Below are 17,623 nucleotides of genomic sequence, written 5' to 3'. Positions count from 1 at the left end.
TAGCATGGGCGAGCGGGAGGTAGACTGCGGGTGCGCGTGTGCGCAGGCGGGCGCGGCAAAGGGCAGTCCAAGGCGTGCGGGTGCACGGCGGTGGACGCGGGCGCCAGCGGCAGATGCGGCGACGTGTAGACGGCAGCGGAGTGCCGGAGCGGGGCTGCATGGGGGCGTGTAGGGTGGCAGCTGGAAGAGGAGGGCATGGCCCGGGCGGCGCGGCCGGAGCCGGATGGACGCGCGGGCGCGTCACGCGCAGGGAGGACGAGGACGGCGCCGTGACGTTCTGGACAAGGAGAGGAAGAGGGTAGGCAGAGGCCGAGGGCCTCACCGGCGGGGCGTAGGGCACGGGGCAGTGGTGCTCAAGGTGGGGGACGGGGACGACGCGACGCAGGGGAGGCAGTCTGGCGAGGTGGTGGTGCCCCGGCGACGGCGGGGTCCAGCGCCGTCGGAGGCGGTGAGCGCCGGCAACGGGGTTGGGCGCCGTGCCCGAACCAGTTCGGGCAGAGGGGGGGTGAGGAGCGAGGGGAGTGGGGGTTTCGCCCCGATCCAGATTGGATCGGGAGGGGGAGAGGGAGTGGGGACATGGGGGGAAGTGGGGGTGCGGGAGTCGCTAGGGTTTCGGGGATGGGGTATATGGGGTGTGGGGTGTGGGTCGGCCGGTTGTGGCCTGGTGGCCAGCTTGGCTATGGCCCAGCAAGGGGCTTTGTTTCTCTCTTTTTTTATTCGTTTCCTTTTTTTATTTTAGTTTCACTTTTCAGTTTTCTATTATCGTTTCATTTATTTTAGTTTTATAAAATACCAAGTTAGCACCTAAATTAGTATCATTAATATAGGCCACTGCCCAACCTGGTTTTGACCCAAAGTAAGTTAGTTTAATATTTTTATAATTTAAAGAGCAACTAAAATGTTATTTAGCCACTGTTTTTTATTTACTTTAGGGCATTTAAACATTTTGAAAAGGGTTGGTTCCACCATCAAAAAAATTAGTTAGGGATTATTTGCCACATGATGAACATTTTAGTTTTCATGTTTGAGAAGTTTGGAATTTCACTTGTTATTTGAATTTGAATTTGAACGGGACTTGATTCCGCGAGATTAACAACAGTAACTTTGGTGACATGGCATCATTAGTAGAGGGTTACTGTAGCTTAACTATCCGGGCGTCACAATTCTCCTCCACTACAAGAAATCTCGTCCCGAGATTTAAGAGGGGGACTAAGGGGGTAAGGTATGGTTACGAAATTCTAACGAATCTTCTCGGTCTTGGTTGCTCTTGTCGAAGTGGTCGATCCATTACATTGATTTCTTCATTTTTCTGCTTCAGGTCATCAAGATGAAGTCGGCATCCTTTCTTCGGAAACTCCATCGTACTTACAAAGGAATAAAGGGGGAGCACTCCGGGAGAACGGACCTCGGCAAGGTTGACTATCTGGTAGATAACATCGGGGAAGGAGGCAGAAAGTAACTCTCGAATTGAAACCTCCGAAAATGTCCAGACCAAAGTAAGGAGGTATTATGGGAAGTTTTGAGCGGGCAGGCAAGCGTTCGATGCCTAAAACAGGGCGTGAAAGGGGCTCAAAGCAACGGGAATAAGTATTGTGTCTGATAGCAGAATTGATGATCTCTTGGAAGGTGGCTCGTGAATTACATACGAGGCCACGCGCGAGGAATAACTATGGAAACAGGGAGTGTACAGGAGAGTCAGGTTTCGATCCTGTGGAGTTGTGGGTTATGGGCCCACCATGTGGGTTGAAGGTAGAAAGGGCAGTGACATCTTACATGGTCATGATAGTAAGGCATGTCAGAGGGTAGCTTGCCAGTTATGTCAGTAACATCGTCGGTACCAAGGGCGAGGGACGAAGAGAACCATTTTCCTGCTCGTTGAACGAGGCGGACCAATAGGCACGGTTCTCGTCCATCGGTGGTCACCGAAATGTTTTCAACAATAGTAACAGGGTCTTGCTGACAGAATTGTACACCTAGGTGTTGACATAAGCAGGAGAATATTACTGCTTAGATCATATAGACCTCAAGAAAGGTTAAACCAAACAACGGAAATGATAATATGATTATCAAATTAAATAGAACAATGGAAAGGAAAATGTGTTTAAACACATATTTCAGGGGTATATCCTTCCCAAGGACAAACAGAGCATGATATCCATGACAGGATAGAAGTAGAAAACCATTTAGGTGAGGGGAGAGGAAATTCATGACATTACCCAAACAACAGTGTTTGAATAATTGATAAAGAAAATTTAGCATTGTGCTTCAAATGTTCCTATTGATGATAGGAGTACCACATACATGCTTTGGGATAGCATTGGCATGGTCTTCAAGCAAAGGTCGGACTTTGGATACACAAAGGATCCATCAGGAACAACTTATAAAATAAGTCTTACGATTTCCTCATGAAAGAATCACTAAGCTTGCTAAAAAGGAAACTATAACAATAGGCCGTCCGGCTAGGTGTGCTAGGCATGACATCATCTTACCGAGTCATATAAAGAGCACTGATATAACTCTTGGATACATGTTCCAACCATCATATCTGACCGAGATTCAGATCTGATCGGTGTCAGGATACCTCAGACTCAGGATGCCTCAGAAGAAAAAGGTGCGACACAAATTGACGAGAAGACATCGTAAGATTCTCGGGAAAATGAACTATGGAAGCGATTTCCGAACAACAGTTCATCATTGAGCCAAGGAGAGGATGACGGGGTGGGTGATGGACTCAGCAAAAATTCATCAAGATTTCCAAGAAGATGGATTTCCACAATTATGTGAACAAGGAGATAACATTTGTCAGATCAAATGATATACTGATGTATGCTCGAGGGAACATCCACAATTGAACATTGATCGAAAATGCACCTGGAAATATGGATTGAGCAACCCAATCAAGGTTAGAATGGTGATACAATAACCAATAGTCTAAGGATGAACTATCGACCCTTAACTTCAAAGCAATATGGTTGCTAGAAGTAACAAAGTCACACATCAGAGTTCACTTGTGTGTATACCGGTTAGAAACAACACGGGGAACAAGAAGAATGGTGGTGGTGAGAAGTATCACTATACATAGAATTCTTAAGAGTGGGTGAAATTCTCACGACATTCTTGACATAAAAGATGGTAATACTCAAAGGTAAAGAAGAACAAATGTTGGATAGCAAGGAACTCAAGGTATAACACAAAACACGAACAAGTTTGTGTTGAACGGAAGGCAATAAAATGGTCGATGATAAAACAAATCATCGAGGGCAAGGATGGTATTTCTCATCATGAATTCAATTAATATTTAGGAAGGAGTCAAGATGTTGATGATGATCACGAGAAATTTTGTCGAGAGGCTCCACGAAGAAGCAATCGAACAGCGACTACATCAAGCAAAAGGACTGATGCAGGGATAGATTATTGGATCCATGGATACGACACCAAATCGGAACCAAGCTTGCTGTTCGAGGTGAAACGATAAGACAAGGAAGATCGATGTAAGCTTAGCTCATCGCTGAAAGTGGTGCTCCGGGAATAAGGACCAGGGAGCACAGTTAAAATCAGCACGATAATGATATAGCCGATCAGGCTAGAAATGATGTAATCGAGTACAAACTTGTAAGTAAAGAAGATTACTAATAGTTGTTTAATCGCGACGGGGAGTCGATTCAGTTATCGGTGTTCTTGAGTGTTTAATGACTCAAAGCCCGTGAAAAAATTGGAATCAGTGAGAATGTAGTACTTGATGGAGAACTCATAAGAAGTTATGCAGTTCCGTGATAATCTCGAGATACCAGGGTGTAATACTCGATGAAAGATCAAAGTAAAGGTTGGGCTGGTGTATTGATCCATAGAAGAGAAGTGCTTAAACTTGCCCGAGAAATGGGATCAGAGAAGAACATATTGTCGGAACTACAATTGCAAAGGATCAATTCACCGATACCAATGGATATCATATCAAGGAAATAGTTATCATTACAAGAAACTTCCATGGTAGGATCTACATCGTGTCCATGGGCATGAACACAAAGGTTCAAGGTCGACTCCCACTTCTCCAATGCATAACCTTTCATTCACTTCTCATTTTCGAAGAAGTTGTAATGTTGAAATTTTATCTAGCAAAATACCAGAAGAGTATGACTCGTGAAAACTTTCAAGTTCACACATATTAAGGAAGGCATAGGTTCAACCCATCGGGGCATCGTGGAACATATACTACAAGCTTCAATAGTAAATATCACCAGCTCGACAGTAGAGCATGGTTGGCCGAATCAGAGAAAAGATTTACCAATGGTATTATGTATCCCGAAAAGAACTCCTCGAGGTTTTTGTATACGAAGGAAACTGTCGGATGATAATTCAACAAAGGATTTGATGGTTCATAACGGAGCTGATGTGAGCATCGGCACACAACCAGAGGAATAAAGAATGCAAGGAGATCCGATTATAGAACAACTGACTAATTGAAAGCTCAAAGGAAAAGAATTATAATTTCCAAATCAAGGGATCAGAGGCAAACACTCTGATTAAGGATGGATAAGTTGAGTAGGCTTATGGGTACAATCGACGACATTTGGATTGGTTGAGAACCAGCTCACATTTAAAATGATGTCTGAGCCGAAAGGATAATTTTCAGGGAATAACTGATGATTGCGTGCATTCACAAACATGTTGAATCAACAGGATCAGAATCTCAATCACAAGGATTTTAATAGTTATTGCTAGATAAATGGAATTGTCCAGACTGCAAGCAGACAAGTATTTGCAGAGCAATAGTTGGCAGAGGATTACTGGAAGATTGGGTAGTATTTCAATGTATCTAGTGAATCCTATGAACAACTAGTAATGAATGGTTCCTCTATAAGTGTGAAGAAACAAATCGTAGGGATATTTTTGCGGCAAGGAACCGCAAGGCAGTGGCACAAAGGATTCTTGGAACAACGACGAGTATTACAGGGTATCTTGTAATAACAAGATCAACTTGGGATGAATGTAAGAATGGCAAGTGCATGTAGTTATCCATAAGGGTTGACGGTGGAAGGGGAATTGCAAACGCGATGAACACAAGTTCTCGGGATAACATCGGAGATTATCATCGGGGTCTTCTAATGAATCAGGTCATCATCTAGAATGAAGGGGCTCTCCGGGAGGAAGTAGTTACGAGATCCTAGTTTTAGAGTTAGCAAAATCATTTAACCCGAGTAGAAGAGAGATAAGAGTCCCAGAGTATAGACGAGGAATAAAAGATCCTAATACCACCCAATGGCAACATGGGCCCATAAGCCACACAGCCATGTTAGTAAAAGTTTACCAATGACTAGACTCAACTTCGGCCAAGGAGTTGGAAAGGGGGATTCCTAGAGGCAGTCGGCTCTGATACCAACTTGTGACGCCCCCGATTCAATCGTACACTAATCATACATGCAAACGTGGACGATCAAGATCAGGGACTCACGGGAAGATATCACAACACAACTCTAAAAATAAAATAAGTCATACAAGCATCAAAATACAAGCCAGAGGCCTCGAGGGCTCAAATACAAGTGCTCGATCATAGACAAGTAAGCGGAAGCAACAATATCTGAGTACAGACATAAGTGAAACAAGTTGCCATAAGATGGCTAGCACAAACTGGGATACAGATCGAAAGAGGCGCATGCCTCCTGCCTGGGATCCTCCTAAACTACTCCTGGTCGTCGGCGGCGGCCTGCACGTAGTAGTAGGCACCCTCGGTGTAGTAGGAGTCGTCAAAGGTGGCGTCTGACTCCTGGGCTGCAGCATCTGGTTGCGATAACCGAGAAGAATGGAAAGGGGGAAAAGAGGGAGAAAAGCAACCGTGAGTACTCATCCAAAGTACTCGCAAGCAAGGATCTACACTACATATGCATGGGTATCAGTGTAAAGGGGCAATATCGGCGGACTGAACTACAGAATGCCAGAATAAGAGGGGGATAGCTTGTCCTGTCGAAGACTATGCTTCTGGCAGCCTCCATCTTGCAGCATGTAGAAGAGAGTAGATGGTAAGTTAACCAAGTATCATCGCATAGCATAATCCTACCCGACGATTCTCTCCTCGTCGCCCTGTGAGAGAGTGATCACCGGGTTGTATCTTGCACTTGAAAGGGTGTGTTTTATTAAGTATCCGGTTCTAGTTGTCATAAGGTCAAGGTACAACTCCGGGTCGTCCTTTTACTGAGGGACACGGCTTTCGAATAGATAAACTTCCCTGCAGGGGTGCACCACATAACCCAACATGCTCTATCCCCTTTGTCCGGACACACTTTCCTGGGTCATGCCCGACCTCGAAAGATCAACATGTCGCAGCCCTACCTAGGCACAACAGAGAGGTCAGCACGCCGGTCTAAATCCTATGCGCGCAGGGGTCTGGGCCCATCACCCATTGCACACCTGCACGTTGCGTACTCGGCCGGTGAGCAGACCTAGCAACCTCCATTACAAAGGAAGTTGCGTTACGCGGTCCAACCTGGCGTGCGCCGCTCAGTCGCTGACGTCAAGAAGGCTTCGGCTGATACCACGACGTCGAGTGCCCATAACTGTTCCCGCTTAGTTGGTTAGTGCATATAGGCCAGTGGCCAGACTCAGATCAAATACCAAGATCTCGTTAAGCGTGTTAATTTATGTAACGGCAGACGCCGACCAGGGCCAGTCCCACCTCTCACCTAGGTGGTCTCAGCCTGCCCTGTCGCTCCACCACAAACTAACAGTCGGGGGCCGTCGGGAACCTAGGCCCACCTCTACCGGGATGGAGCCACCTATCCATTCAGCCCCCACATCGGAATCACTTGCGGGTACTCTACAAGCCGAGCCGACTTTAGTCACCACATGTATCATATAATATGTATGGTATGTATAAACCCGTGATCACCTCCCGAGTGATCACGACCCGATAGTATGGCATGGTAGACGGACAAGAATGTTGGGCCACTGATGGAATTCTACCATCCTATACTAAGCATTTAGTATTGCAGGTAAGGGTAACAACTTTAGCAACAATGACAGGCTATGCAGCAGAATAGGATTAACCGAAAGCAGTAACATGCTACACTACTCTAATGCAAGCAGTAGAGAGAAGAATAGGCGATATCTGGTGATCAAGGGGGGCTTGCCTGGAAGCTCAGCCGAGAAGGAGGGGTCGTCAACACCGTAGTCGTACTAGGTAGCAGCGGCGTCGGTCTCGGTGTCTAACGAGAGAAGAGGGTGAAGAAACAATAAATAGAATGTAAACATAAGCATGCCGATGCATGACATGACAATGAGCGGAGCTAGGTGTGCCCTAACGCGGTAGTAGGTGATACCGGCGAAGGGGGGAAACAACCGGGAAAGTATCACCGGTGGTTCGCATTTTCGGACAGATCAGCCAGAGGGGGAAAGTTGCATGTTTGCTATGCTAGGGATGTGTGGCGGATGAACGGGCTACGTATCCAGATTTGTCTCGTCATTCTGAGCAACTTTCATGTAAAAAGTATTTTCATCCGAGGTACGTATTATTTTCTATGATTTATCAAAGTTTTATGCATTTTTGAAATTTATTTACTTATTTAAATCGAACATTATCCAGAACAGTGAAAGGTGATGTCAGCATGACATCACCATGATGTCAGCAGGTCAAACCCAGCTGATCAGAGTCAAACCTGGCCTCTGGGTCCAGTGGGACTCACCTGTCATTGAGACAGAGGTGAAATAGGATTTGTTTTAGACTAATTAGGATTAATTAAGTGTGGGCCCCATTAGTCAGTGACAGATTAGTGTTTTAATTAACTAATTAGGTTAATTAATCAAGGTTAATTAATTAATTAATATATATTTTTACTATTTTTTTAAGTCGTTCTAGGGGCGTGGGCCCCGCGTGTCAGTGGCTCATGGCCTTAGCGGGCGCGGGCGCCAGCGGTGCGGTTACGGGCGCACCCGTGCGGGGCCGAGCCCGACTGGGGAGGCGAGGCAAGGCCACCGGGGCGCGGTGGCGTTTGGCCGGCGTGGGCAATGGCCAGCGGGGGCGAACCTGGGCGGCGCCGCATGGGGGAAGCGGAACGGCGGGCGGGCGGCGGCGGGCGCACAGGGCGGCGATACGACAGCAGCAGCAGGGGCGAGCGGGAGGTAGACTGCAGGTGCGCGCGCAGGCGGGCACGGTAAAGGGCGGTCTAGGGCGTGCGGGAGCACGGCGGTGGATGCGCACGGACGCAGGTGGCCACGGGCGCCAGCGGCAGATGCGGCGGCGTGTAGGCGGCAGCGGAGCGCCGGAGCGGGGCTGCATGGGGGCGCGCAAGATTGCGGCTGGAGGAGGAGGGCATGGCCCGGGCGGCGTGGCCGGAGCCGGATGGACGCGCGGGCGCGTAACGCGTGCGGTGGGGCAACGCAGGGAGGACGGGGACGGTGCCGTGACGTTCTGGACAGGGAGAGGAAGAGGGGAGGCAGAGGCCGAGGGCCTCACCAGCGGGGCGTAGGGCACGGGGCAGTGGTGCTCGAGGTGGGGGACGGGGACGACGCAACGCAGGGGAGGCAATCCGGCGAGGTGGTGGTGCCCCGACGACGGCGGGGTCCAGCGACGTCGAAGGCGGTGACAGTGAGCACCAGCAACGGCGTTGGGGCGCCGTGCCTGAACCAGTTCGGGCAGAGGGGAGCGAGGAGCGAGGGGAGTGGGGGTTTCGCCCCGATCCAGATTGGATCGGGAGGGGGGAGGGAGTGGCGACATGGGGGGAAGTGGGGGTGTGGTAGTGGCTAGGGTTTCGGGGATGGGGGGTATGGGGAGTGGGGTGTGGGTCGGCCGGTCGTGGCCTGGTGGCCAAGTGGGCCACGGCCCAGCAAGGGGCATTGTTTGTCTCTTTTTTTATTCCTTTCCTTTTTTATTTTAGTTTCACTTTTATGTTTTCTATTATAGTTTCATTTATTTTAGATTTATAAAATACCAAGTTAGCACCTAAATTAGTATCATTAATATAGGCCACTGCCCAACCTGGTTTTGACCCAAAATAAGTTAGTTTAATATTTTTATAATTTAAAGAGCAACTAAATGTTATTTAGCCACTGTTTTTTATTTACTTTAGGGCATTTAAACATTTTGAAAATGGTTGGTTCCACCATCAAAAAAATTAGTTAGGGATTATTTGCCACATGATGAACATTTTAGTTTTCATGTTTGAGAAGTTTAGAATTTCACTTGTTATTTGAATTTGAACGGGATTTGATTCCGCGAGATTAACAACAATAACTGGGGTGACGTGGCATCATTAGCAGAGGGTTACTGTAGCTTAACTATCCGGGCGTCACAGATCATTACTTCCCAAAGTTGACACTCTTCCAAACCCACTTTCGTCAATATAATCATCATAAATAGGAGGCATGCAATCATCATAATAAATTTTCTCATCAAAACTTGGGGTACTAAAAATATCATCTTCATCAAACATAGCATCCCCAAGCTTGTAGCTTTGCATATCATTAGTATCATGGATATTCAAAGAGTTCATACCAACGACATTGCAATCATGATCATCATTCAAATATTTTGTGCCAAACATTTTATTGACTTCTTCTTCTAACAATTGAGCACAATTTTCCGATCCATCATTTTCAAGAAAAATATTATAAAGATGATCAATAATATGATGCAACCTCAATTCCATTTTTTGTAGTTTTCTTTTATAAACCAAACTAGTGATAAAACAAGAAACTAAAAGATTCAATCGCAAGATCTAAAGATATACCTTCATGCACTCACCTCCCCGGCAACGGCGCCAGAAAAGAGCTTGATGTCTACCACGCAACTTTATTATTGTAGACTCGTGTTGGGCCTCCAAGCACAGAGTTTTGTAGGACAGTAGCAATTTTCCCTCAAGTGGATGACCTAAGGTTTATCAATCCATGAGAGGTGTAGGATGAAGATGGTCTCTCTCAAACGATCCTGCAACCAAATACAAGAAATCTCTTGTGTCCCCGACACACCCAATACAATGGCAAATTGTATAGGTGCACTAGTTCGGCGAAGAGATGGTGATACATGTGTAATATGGATGCTAGAAATATATTTTTATAATCTGAATAAATAAAAATAGCAAGGTAGCAATTAGTAAACGGGCACAAAAACGGTATTGCAACGCTTGAAAAAGAGGCCTAGGGTCCATGCTTTCGCTAGTGCAATTTCTCAACAATGCTAACATAGTTGGATCATATGATTATCCCTCAAAGTGCAATAAAGAATCACTCCCGAGTTCCTATTAGCGGAGAACAAAAGATAGGAATTGTTTGTAGGGTACGAAGCCACCTCAAAGCTATTCTCTCCGATCAATCTATCCTAGAGTTCGTACTAGAGTAACGCAAGCTATTCTTTCCGATCGATCTAATCAAGAGTTCGTACTAAGATAACACCAAAGCAAGTTCATATTCATAATACTCAATCCACACAAAGAACTACAAGGAGACCCCAAAGTTTCTACCAGAGAAAAACGTGCATCAACCCCTATGCATAGATTACCCCAATATCACCGCGGGAATCCGCGAGTTGAATGCCAAGACACATATCAAGTCAATCAATATGATACCCCAATTGTCACCTCAAGTATTCATACCGCAAGATGTATATCATGTGTTCTCATCTCTGAATATTCAAACAGACAAGACAAAACTTCAAAGGGTAAAGATTCAATTCATCATAACTAGAGTATAGAGGGTAGAAACATCATATGATCCGACTATATTAACAAAGCCCATGATATAGATCATGAGAGAGAGAGAGAGAGATTAAACACATAGCTACTGGTATAAACCCTCAGCCCCGAGGGTGGACTACTCCCTCCTCATCATGGTGGCCGCCGGGATGATGAAGATGGACACCGAAGATGATTCCCCCTCCGGCAGGGTGCTGGAACGGGTCTAGATTGGTTTTCGGTGGCTACAGAGCCTTGCGGTGGTGGAACTTTTGATCTAGGGTAACCCCCGAAGGGTTTCGGAATATTTGGGAATTTATCGTGCAAAGAGGGGGTGCGGGAGGCCACAGAGGTGGGCACAACCCACCTGGGCGCACCAGGGGGGCCTGGCGCGCCCTGGTGGGTTGTGCCCCCCTCGGGGCACCCCCCAGGTGCAGCTCTGGCCCATTGGGTTCCTTCTGGTCCATAAAAAAATATCCGTGGAGTTTCGTTGCATTTGGACTCCGTTTGGTATTGATTTCCTGCGATGTAAAAAACAAGCAAAAAACAGCAACTGGCACTCAGCACTGGGTCAATAGGTTAGTCCGAAAAAATGATATAAAGTTGCTATAAAATGATTGTAAAACATCCAAGAATGATAAAATAACAGCATGAATACTTCATAAATTATAGATACGTTGGAGACGTATCACATACCTACATATATGCAGTATTCCCGTGCCGTTCTAAGCAAATTTATATGTGCCATCTCGAATATTCAAAATAAATTTCCTTTTTGTGTGCTCGTACCGCTCATGAAGCGGCAGGGGGTGGCCAATATTTTCCATGCTAGATGTGTTATTCTCAAGATGAGTGTTTATTCACTTGTCATTGCATGAGAGTGCGGCGGTAATAGGGATGCCCAGTCCCGAAATGAAAAAAAATTACTTTATGTTGTCAAATAATAAATTCCTTGGAAAGTGTTGGTATGGAAGGCACCCATGGATATGGCTAGCCATGGATTGTGAAAGAATGGTGGAAAAAGGAATGAACTTTATTTTCTATTTGGGAACTGCCTATGATATATCTAGCATGGAAAGTGTTGGGAATTACTCGGCTGTTTTCGTTGACGGGAAAAGTATGCCTCTCAAAAAAATTATCTCTCAAATTTTGCTTTGAGCTCTGGCACCTCTACAAATCCCTACTTCCCTCTGCGAAGGGCCTATCTATTTACTTTATGCAATTTTTATTTTTATTTGAGTCTCCATATTCTCTTATAAAGCACCAACTAAGGGGCACTATGATCGTACGTGAGCATTGAGTGTAGCTAATATGAGAGTGTGTTTCATGAATGGATCAATGATTACGCATGATGGGCTAGCGATAACTTTCTTTAGTGTTGATATTTTCAAAGACATGGTTGCTTACTGATATGCTTGAGTATTGAAATCTTCATGTCAAAACTAGACTATTGCTTTGAACCACATAATAGTCAAAATGTCCATGCTACAAAAGAAAAGAATATGTTATGAACATGTTAGGCAACATTCCACATCAAAAATTATGTTTTTTTTCATTTACCTACTCGAGGGCGAGTAGGAACTAAGCTTGGGGATGCTGATATGTCTCCAACGTATCTATAATTTTTGCTTGTTCCATGCTATTATATTATCATTCTTGGATGTTTTACAATCATTTTATAACAACTTTATATCATATTTTGGGACTAACCTATTGACATAGTGCCTAGTACCGGTTGATGTTTTCTTGCTTGTTTTTTACTTCGCAGAAAATCAGTACCAAACACAGCGAAACTTCTTGGAGATTTTTTTGGACCACAAGACATCCAGTGGGCCAAAAAAGTAGGGGAGCACAAACCACTAGGGCGCGCCTGGGGGCCCAGGCGCACCCAGGTGGGTTGTGCCCACCTCGGTGACCACCCGCACCGCCTCTTCACCCTACAAATCACCAAATATTCCAGAAACCCTAAGGGAGTCGACGAAACACAATTCCAGCCACTGCAAGTTCTAGAACCACGAGATCCAGTCTAGACACCATCACGGAGGGGTTCATCATCCTCATTGGTGCCTCTCCCATGATGCATGAGTAGTTCATCATAGACCTACAGGTCCGTAGGAAGTAGCTAGATGACTTCCTCTCTCTATTTTGATTCTCTATACAATGGTCTCTTAGAGATCTATTTGATGTAACTCTTTTTGCGGTGTGTTTGTTGGGATCCGATAAACTTTGAGTTTATGATTAGATCTATATCCATGAATATTATTTGAGTCTTCTTTTGATCTCTTATATGCATGATTATTTATAGCCTCGTATTTCTTCGAATCTTTGGTTTAGTTTGGCAAACTAGATTGATTTTTCTTGCCATGGGAAGAGGTGCTTTGTGGTGGGTTCGATCGTGCGGTGTTCTTTCCTAGTGACCGAAGGGGCAACAAGACATGCATGTATCGTTGCTATTAAGAATAACAAGATGGGGGCTATTCCTACATGAATAGATCTCATCTACATCATGTCATTATTCTTATTGGATTACTCCGTTTCTCCATGAACTTAATACACTAGATGCATGCTGGATAGCGGTCGATGTGTAGAGTAATAGTAGTAGATGTAGGCAGAAGTTGGTCTACTAATCTTGGACGTGATGCCTATATATTGATCATTGCCTTGGATATAGTCATAACTATTCGATTTTCTGTCAATTGCCCAACAGTAATTTGTTTACCCACCATATGCTATTTCTTGAGAGAAGCCATTAGTGAAATCTACGGCCCCCGGGTCTATTCTTTATCATATTTGCTTTGAGATCTATTGTTATTTGCTTTTATTTTTAGATCTGTTATTCCAAAAACCCGAAAATACCTTGCTGCACTTTTTATTTGCATCTTTTATTTCGCGTTTTATCGAGATCTATTTATCCAATCTACACAATTTTTTATCATGTCAACTTGACAATCTCTGGCACCATTACCCGAAAAAGGGATTGACAACCCCTTATAAGCGCCGGGTTGCAAGTATTTGTTCTTTGTGTGCAGGTACCGTTTACATAGTGTTGCTTGGTTCTCCTACTGGATTGATACCTTGGTTTCATGTAACATCCAAAAATTCTAAATTTGGGAATGTTATAATAAATAAATAGTTTTGGTTGATTGCTTGATTGTTGTGTGATTGATTGACTGAAAGTGAGTGAAATTTGAAATTTAGAAAGTTCAATGAGAGGGAATAAAAGGACTTTCCCAAACTTTCATTTTGCATTTATGATCTCCATGGATTCCAATTCTTTTCACCACAAAACCCTGGAGAGAAGATGACATGACTTCTTCCATTTAAATAAATGAAAAGGGTTTCGAAAAGATTTGAATTTTATTTGGAAATATTTTCCAATTCAGAAACTTTAAGCAACTCAATGATTTTCATGAGAGAAGATAAAATGACTTCTTCAAAACATATGAAATATGAGTTGGAAGTTTAAAAGAATTCAAATTTAAAGTCCCTTTGAAATTATTTTCAATTTGGAGTTATTTGGGTTTTATTCAAATTATTTTTCTCCAAAAATAAAGTATATGGAAATTAGGGTAAAATGATTCCCTACATTAGAAAAATGGAGAGAAATAAATTTTAAATCATTTTGATATTTTTAAAATGTTTTTTATTGGGTTTTATTGCAATAGTAGCACTGTTTGCTTTATTTAAACTTTTGTGGATTTTATTTGACACTAGAAAAATGTTCATGTTGTAGAAAATCTTTTTCTGAAAATTTTGATATATACTATGCCTATGCAAAATTTTAATTTATTCTTTTCTTATTTTCTGTTTACCCCTTTTCCTTTTTTATAAAAAAACTGTACGAGCGACAGATTGCTATCCCTCGCCAGCATGCACAACATAGCGAGCAGGCCGGGCTATATATTGTTTTTCGGTTGTCCTTCAATTTATTTATTTTCTGTTCAAGAAAAATATAGTTTTCTTTTCTAAAGAAAAGGTAAAAAAAACTCTACGCACGCACACATGTGCGCACACGTGTAGGCCGGCCGAAGGCCCATGCAACGGCGTTTCTTTTCTTTGTTTTCCTATCTCTTTCGTCTTCCTTTTTGTCTACGTTTAGTCTCACATTGCCTAGCCTTTGACCGACAAATCTCTTTTTCCACCTATAAATATAGATGTAGCGACCCGACCTCAAACGGTCAAGTCTCTGTGCTTCAGTGTCATCTCTGGATCGGTAATGCTGACACACATAGTACTCGAAGGATTTATAACAGAGTAGCAATCACAAACTTATTACATCGAATGTCTCAGAATAGAACTCATTACAATAATATGGTTTAAGGCCATCTAATACGATAACAGCGGAAGGCTTGGAAGATAAAGTGACGGCATAGCTGAGCTGCACGGCAACGACCTAACGAACCTTACTCCTCATCTGAAAAGTATGCAACATAATACGTTGTGACGCCCCCGATTTGACCGTACACTAATCATGCATGCAAATGTGTACGATCAAGATCAGGGACTCACGGGAAGATATCACAACACAACTCTAAAACATAAATAAGTCATACAAGCATCATAATACAAGCCAGGGGCCTCGAGGGCTCGAATACAAGTGCTCGATCACAGACGAGTCAGCGGAAGCAACAATATCTGAGTATAGACATAAGTTAAACAAGTTTGCCTTAAGAAGGCTAGCACAAACTGGGATACAGATCGAACGAGGCGCAGGCCTCCTGCCTGGGATCCTCCTAACTACTCCTGGTCGTCGTCAGCGGGCTGCACGTAGTAGTAGGCACCTCCAGTGTCGTAGGTGTCGTCGTCGATGGTGGCGTCTGGCTCCTGGACTCCAACATCTGGTTGCGACAACCAGATAGGAAGGAAAGGGGGAAAAGAGGGAGAAATGCAACCGTGAGTACTCATCCAAAGTACTCGCAAGCAAGGAGCTACACTACATATGCATGGGTATATGGGTAAAGGGGCATATCAGTGGACTGAACTTCAGAATGCCAGAATAAAAGGGGGATAGCTAGTCCTGTCGAAGACTACGCTTCTGGCCATCTCCATCTTACAACATGTAGAAGAGAGTAGATTGTAGTCCTCCAAGTAGCATCGCATAGCATAATCCTACCCGGCGATCCCCTCCTCGTCGCCCTGTTAGAGAGCGATCACCGGGTTGTATCTGGCACTTGGAAGGGTGTATTTTATTCAGTATCCAGTTCTAGTTGTCATAAGGTCAAGGTACAACTCCGGGTCGTCCTTTTACCGAGGGACACGGCTATTCGAATAGATAAACTTCCCTGCAGGGGTGCACCACATAACCCAACACGCTCGATCCCATTTGGCCGGACACACTTTCCTGGGTCATGCCCGGCCTCGTAAGATCAACGCGTCGCAGCCCCACCTAAGCACAACAGAGAGGTCAGCACGCCGGTCTAACCCTATGCGCGCAGGGGTCTGGGCCCATCGCCCTATGCACACCTGCACGTTGCGTACGCGGCCGGAAGCAGACCCAATCCGGCGCGCGCCACTCAGTCGCTGACGTCACGAAGGCTTCGGCTGATACCACGACGCCGGGATACCCATAACTACTCCCGCGTAGATGGTTAGTGCGTATAGACCAAATGGCCAGACTCAGATCAAATACCAAGAACTCGTTAAGCGTGTTATGTCGAAGTAACCGCGGACGCCGTCCAGGGCCAGGCCCACCTCTCACCTAGGCGGTCTCAACCTGCCCTGTCGCTCCGCCACCAAGATCCACTTGCGGGTACTCCTACGAGCCGACCCGACTTTAATCATCACATGTGTCATGTGTATAGTATATAAGTATATACCCGTGATCACCGCCCAAGTGATCACGGCCCGATAGTATAGCACAGCAGACGGACAAGGATGTAGGGCCACTGATGGAAACTAGCATCCTATACTAAGCATGTAGGATTGCAGGTAAAGGTAACAACAATAGAAGCAAGGGCAGGCTATGCATCAGTATAGGATTAACGGAAAGCAGTAACATGCTACACTACTCTAATGCAAGCAGTATAGAGAAGAATAGGCGATATCTGGTGATCAAGGGGGGGGGGCTTGCCTGGTTGCTCTGGCAAGTAGGAGGGGTCGTCAACTCCGTAGTCGAACTGGGCAGCAGCAGTGTCGGTCTCGTAGTCTACCGGAGAGAAGAGGGGGAAGAAACAGTAAATACAATGCAAACATAAACATGACGATGCGTGACATGACAATGAGCAGTGCGAGGTGTGTCCTAACGCGACAGTAGGTGGTACCGGCAAAGGGGGGGAACATCCGGGAAAGTATTCCCGATGTTTTGCGTTTTCGGACAGACGGACCGGAGGGGGAAAGTTGCGAGTTCGATATGTTAGGGAGGTGTGGTGGACGAACGGACTGCGTATCCGAATTCGTCTCGTCGTTCTGAGCAACTTTCATGTTGAAAATATTTTAATCCGAGTTACGGATTAAAAGATATGATTTTCTAAAGATTTTTATTAATTTCTGGAATTTAACTAATTATTTAAATTAATTAAAAAATGGATTTATGACATCAGCATGATATCATGCTGACGTCAGCAGTCAACAGGGGTTGACTGGGTCAAACTGCCGCGTGGGTCCAGTGGGACCCACGTGTCATACTCTGTTAGGTTAATTAGGGTTTAATTAAACTAATTCTGTTTAATTAAACTAACAGGTTAATTAGATTAATTCATTAGGATTAATTAACTTTAATTAATTAATATTAACATGATTAAATAAGTTAATTAATTATCTTAATTAATTAATTTTATTATTTATTTTTATTTTTTTAATTCGTTCTGGGGCGTGGGCCCCGTTCGGCAGTGGCCCAGAGGGGTCCGGGCCCAGGGGTCAGTGGCACCTGGGGCCTAAGCGGGCACATGGGCGTGCGGGCGCCCGAATGGGCGCTGCGGGCGTGGCCGGCAGGGGCGCACCCGACATGGCGCCGGCGGCCACAGCAGGGC

This window comes from Triticum aestivum, chromosome 3D, assembly GCF_018294505.1.
Source record: "Triticum aestivum cultivar Chinese Spring chromosome 3D, IWGSC CS RefSeq v2.1, whole genome shotgun sequence".
NCBI classification, from domain to species: domain Eukaryota; kingdom Viridiplantae; phylum Streptophyta; class Magnoliopsida; order Poales; family Poaceae; genus Triticum; species Triticum aestivum.
This window is presented reverse-complemented; position numbering follows the sequence as displayed.